This window comes from Pan paniscus, chromosome 20, assembly GCF_029289425.2.
Source record: "Pan paniscus chromosome 20, NHGRI_mPanPan1-v2.0_pri, whole genome shotgun sequence".
NCBI classification, from domain to species: Eukaryota; Metazoa; Chordata; class Mammalia; order Primates; family Hominidae; genus Pan; species Pan paniscus.
Window position 1 is genome coordinate 45038175 of NC_073269.2, and position 6140 is coordinate 45044314.

Below are 6140 nucleotides of genomic sequence, written 5' to 3' on the forward strand. Positions count from 1 at the left end.
TGCTGCCCTCCCAGAGCCTTGTCACCTCCACGCCACTCAGATGTCCCTCAAGCCTTTTGGCCTTCTTCCCTCCAAGTGGACCCACAAATATTGTCCAAGCCGCCCACGTACACGGCTACCAAAAGTGGGTTACAAAACAGGCTTTCTGGCTGGGCGTGGTGGCTCATGCCTGTAATCCCAGCACTTTGGGAGGCCGAGGCAGGCAGATCACCTGAGGTCAGGAGTTCGAGATCAGCCAGGCCAATGTAGTGAAACTCCGTCTCTACTAAAATACAAAAATTAGCCAGACATAGTTGCGGGCACCTGTAATCCCAGCTACTCAGAAGGCTGAGGCAGGAGAACCGCTTGAATCTGGGAGGCGGAGGTTGCAGTGAGCCGAGATTGTGCCACTGCACTCCAGCCTGGGCAACAGGGCAAGACTCCATCTCAAAAACCCCCCCAAAACAGGGCCGGGCATGGTGGCTTATGCCCGTAATCCCAACACTTTGGGAGGCTGAGGTGGGCAGAACACTTGAGGCCAGGAGTTCAAGACCAGCCTGGCCAACATGGTGAAACACCATCTCTATTAAAAATACAAAAATTAGGCTGGACGCGGTAGTTTACTACGCCTGTAATCCCAGCACTTTGGGAGGCCGAGACGGGCGGGTCAGGAGTTCCAGACCAGCCTGGCCAACATGGTAAAACCCCATCTCTACTAAAAAATACAAAAAAATTAGCCGGGTGTGGTGGCACGCACCTGTAATCCCAGCTACTCAGGAGGCTGAGGTAGGAGAATCACTTGAACCCGAGAGGTGGAGGTTTCAGTGAGCCAAGACTGCACCACTGCACTCCAGCCTCGGCAACAGAGCAAAACTCCATCTCAAAAAAAAAAAAAAAAAAAAAAAAAAAAAGGCCGGGCACGGTGGCTCAAGCCTGTAATCCCAGCAGCACTTTGGGAGGCCAAAGCAGGCAGATCACGAGGTCAGGAGATCAAGACCATCCTGGCTAACACGGTGAAACCCCATCTCTACTACAAAAAATACAAAAAATTTGCCAGGCATGGTGGCGGCCACCTGGAGTCCCAGCTACTTGGGAGGCTGAGGCAGGAGAATGACGTGGACCCAGGAGGCGAAGCTTGCAGTGAGCCGCCACTGCACTCCAGCCTGGTTGACAGAGCAAGACTCTGTCTCAAAAAAAAAAAAAAAAAAAATTAGCTGGGCATGGTGGTACACACCTGTAATCCCAGCTACTCAGGAGGGTGAGGCAGGAGAATCGCTTGAACCTGGGAGGCGGAGGTTGCAGTGAGCCAAGATCACACCACTGCACTCCAGCCTGGGTGAGAGAGTGAGACTCCATCTCAAAAAAAAAAAAAAAAAAAAAAAATTGTTTTCTTCGTGTAGGATTGCCAAGCCCACCCCAGCCCCACGGGAGTCATATGGGAGTGCTTCCAGCCTGCCGGGATTAGGAGCCACAGCACCTGGGTTCCAATCCCAGCTCTGCCACCTACACCTGTGTGTCTTTGGGCACATCACTTAACTTCTCTGTGCTTCAGTTTCCTCATCTCTGCAATGCGGATGATGATAGGGCGTACCTCGGAGGGTTGCTGTGGGAAGCGAATGAGTTCGTACGTGGGATGAGTTCAGAGAAGTGCCTGACACAGAGTCGCTGCTCACTGCACGAGGCATTGACCATGCCTTGGCGTTCAAGAGTGTCTGCTGCCCTCCCAGAGCCTTGTCACCTCCATGCCACTCAGATGTCCCTCAAGCCTTCTGGCCTCCTTCCCTCCAAGTGGACCCACAGATATTGTCCAAGCCGCCTACGTACATGGCCACCAAAAGTGGGTTACAAAACGAGCTTTCTGGCTGGGCGTGGTGGGTCACGCCTGTAATCCCAGCACTTTGGGAGGCCGAGGTGGGCGGCCTCGGCCATCCACAGTCAACGTGTCTCCTTGGATCTGGGCTGCTGTTTCTTTCACTTGTTTGTTGGTTTATTTTTTGGGACAGTCTCGCCTTGTCACCCAGGCTGGAGTGCAGTGGCGTGATCTTGGCTCCGTACAACCTCCGCCTCCCACGTTCAAGTGATTCTCCTGCCTCAGCCTCCCGAGTAGCTGGAATTACAGGCATGTGCCACCACGGCTAGCTAATTTTTGTATTTTTAGTAGAGACAGGGTTTCACCATATTGGTCAGGCTGGTCTTGAAAGCCTCACTTCAGGTGATCCACCTGCCTTGGCCTCCAAAAGTGCTGGGATTACAGACGGGAGCCACCGCGCCATGTCTTGCTGTTTCTTTTTTTGTATTGTTTTGTTTTGTTTCTGAGACAGGGTCTGACTCTGTTGCCCAGGCTGGAGTGCAGTGGCACAATCTTGGCTCACTGCAGCCTTGACCTCCCGGGCTCAAGCAATCCTCCTGCCTCAGCTTCCTGAGTAGCTGGGACCACAGGCTTATGCCACCATACCCAGCTAATTTTTAGACTTTTTGGTGGAATGGAGTCTCACTTTGTTGCCAGGGCTGGTCTTGAATCCCTGAGCTCAAACAATCTTCCCATCTCAGCCTCCCAAAGTGCTGGGATTATAGGCCTGACCCACTGCACCTGGCCAGATGTACAACTTTCAAACCACTGAAGTAGCTTAAAATGAAAGGAAAAGAAAATGTAATCTATTTGGCAATGGTCAAAAAGCAAAGGAAAATGCAGCGAATCATAGAAAATAAAAGCAAAAAGCATCACACAATGACCTAAATAAAACCAAGCATATCAGTTATAACAACATTATGCAAATGTGTGAAACGTACTTGGGAACGTCAACAAACAAAATTCAACTGTTTAGCTTTCAAAACACTTTCCAAAGATAACACCACCAAGTTTTAAAATAAAAGGATTAGAAATAGCTATCAGTCAAAAGCAGATACACAAAAATCAGGGCAAATCTAATATTAGAGAAAACCGGATTTAAAGCAGATAGCATTACTTTGGACAAAAGGAGTTATTTTCTATTGATAAAGTGTATGATCCAGAATGAAAAGTGATCGGATGGGTGCAGTGGCTCATGCCTGCAATCCCAGCACTTTGGAAGGCTGAGGCAGGTGGATCACTTGAGGTCGGCAGTTTGAGACCAGCCTGGCCAACATGGTGAAACCCCATCTCTATTAAAAATACAAAAATTAGCTGGGCATAGTGGTGCATGCCTGTAATCTCAGCTACTCGGGAGGCTAAGGCTCAAGAATCACTTGAACCCGGGAGGTGGAGGTTGCAGTGAGCCCAGATTGTGCCAGTGCACTCCAGCCTGGGTGACAGGACAAGACTCTGTCTAAAAAAAAAAAAAAAAAAAAAGGCTGGGAGCGATGGCTCACGCCTGTAATCTCAGCAGTTTGGGAGGCCCAGGCAGACGGATTACTCAAGGTCAGGAGTTCAAAACTAGCCTGGCCAACATGGTGAAACCTGGCTCCACTAAAAATACAAAAAGCCAGGTGTGGTGTGTGCCTGTAATCCCAGCTACTCAGGAGGCTGAGGCAGGAGAATCACTTGAACCTGGGAGGCAGAGGTTGCAGTGAGACACTGCACTCCAGCCTGGGTGACAGTGTGAGACTCCATCTCAAAAAAAAAAAAAGAAGTGATCATTTATTACACTATTAGAAACAAAAGGAAAAATACACAGAAACACAGTAGTGGTCATGGGTAATTTGAAACCGCCATTATTCTTCAAATATCAAGTGTTTTAAAATTTGATATTTTGAATAATAGAATATGGTGAATTTAATATATATGCACACTCATTACATCTATATACACTCATGATTTTCAAGCATATATCAAACATTTGCAAAGACTCAATTTAAAAAATAAAAGGCCGAGCACGGTGGCTCATGTCTGTAATCCCAGCACTTTGGGAAGCCGAAGCGGGCAGATCACCTGAGGTCAGGAGTTCGAGACCAGCCTGGCTAACATGGTGAAACCCCGTTTCTACTAAAAATACAAAAATTAGCCGGGCGTGGTGGCAGGCGCCTGTAGTCCCAGCTACTTGGGAGGCTGATACAGGAGAATCACTTGAACTTAAGAGGCAGAGGTTGCAGTGAGCCGAGATCGCACCACTACACTCCAGCCTGGGCAACAGAACAAGACTCTGTCTCAAAAATAAAAAGGCCGGGTGAGGTGGCTCACGCCTGTAATCCCAGCACTTTGGCAGGCTGAGGCGGGCGGATCACAAGGTCAGGAGATCCAGACAATCCTGGCTAACACAGTGAAACCCCATCTCTACTAAAAATACAAAAATTAGCTGGGCATGGTGGCGTGTGCCTGTAGTCCCAGCTGCTGGGGAGGCTGAGGCAGGAGAATGGTGTGAACCCAGGAGGCGGAGCTTGCAGTGAGCCAAGATTGGGCCACTGCACTCCGGCCTGGGCAACAGAGCGAGACTCCGTCTCAAAAAAAAAAAAAAAAAGAAAAAAGAAAAGCGCCTCTGAGACCAGCTGAATAACATCAAGCAAACAAACATATGTATAATAGGACTCTGGGGAAAGGAGAGGAAGGAGAAAAATTTTTGAAGCATTAATGGCTGGAAACTTTTCAAACTTGGTGTAAACGTTAATTTACACAAACTCCAAGAAGTATAAATACAAAGAGAGCCATATCTAGATTCATCGTAGTAAATGTCAGGCCTTTGAGCTTAAGCTAAGCTATCATTATCTTTTGTGACTTGCACATACACATCTAGATGGCCGGTTCCTGCCTTAACTGATGACATTCCACCACAAAAGAACCCCTCAACCCCTTCTCCTTCACCCTTAGCGGCAAGTCCCGCTTTTCTGGGGGAGGGGCAAGTACCCCAACCCCTTCTCTCCGTGTCTCTACCCCTTCTCTGCTTTTCTGAGTGGCAAGAACCCCTCAACCCCTTCTCCTTCACCCTTAGTAGCAAGTCCCGCTTTTCTGGAGGAGGAGCAGGAACCCCGACCTCTTATCTCTGCACCCCGATCCCTTATTTCCATGCCCGGACCTCTTATCTCTGTGCCCCATCCCTTATTTCTGCACCCCAACCTCTTATCTCTGTGCCCCAACCCCTTCTCTGCTTTTCTGGAGGGCAAGAACCCCCCCACCCCTTCTCCATGTCTCTACTCTCTTTTCTCTGGGCTTGCCTCCTTCACTATGGGCAAGCTTCCACCTTCCATTCCTCCTTCTCCCTTAGCCTGTGTTCTTAAGAACTTAAAACCTCTTCAGCTCTCACCTGATGTAAAATCTAAGCATCTAATTTTCTTCTGAAATGCCGCTTGACCCCAATACAAACTTGACAGTAGTTCCAAATAGCCAGAAAACAGCACTTTCAATTTTTCCATCCTACCAGATCTAAATAATTCTTATCATAAAATAGGCAAATGGCGTGAGGTGCCTGACGTCCAGGCATTCTTTTACACATCAGGCTCTCCCTAGCCTCTGTTCCCAATGCAACTCGTCCCAAATCTTCCTTCTTTCCCTCCCACCTGTCCCCTCAGTCCCAACCCCAAGTGTCGCTGAGTCTTTCTAATCTTCCTTTTCTACAGACCTATCTGACCTCTCCCCTCCTCGCCAGGCTGAGCTAGGTCCCAATTCTTCCTCAGCCTCCGCTCCTCTCACCCTGTAATCCTTTTATTACCTCCCCTCCTCACACCCGGTCCCCCTTACAGTTTCGTTCCGTGACTAGCCCTCCCCGACCTGCCCAGCAATTTACTCTTAAAAAGGTGGCTGGAGCTAAAGGCATAGTCACAGTTAATGCTCCTTTTCCTTTATCCCAAATCAGATAGTGTTTAGGCTCTTTTTCATCAAATATAAAAATCCAGCCCAGTTCATGACTCATTTGGCAGCAACCCTGAGATGCTTTACAGCCCTAGACCCTAAAAGTTCAAAAGGCCATCTTATTCTCAATATACATTTTATTACCCAATCTGCTCCCGACATTAAATAAAACTTCAAAGATTAAATTCCCGCCCTCAAACCCCACAACAGGACTTAATTAACCTCGCCTTCAAGGTGTACAATAATAGAGGCAGCCAAGTAGCAACATATTTCTGTTGCAATTCCTTGCCTCCACTGTGAAACAAACCCCAGCCACATCTCCAGCACAAAAGAACTTCCAAACGCCTAAACCGCAGTGGCCAGGCGTTCCTCCAGAACCTCCTCCCCCAGGAGCTTGCTACAA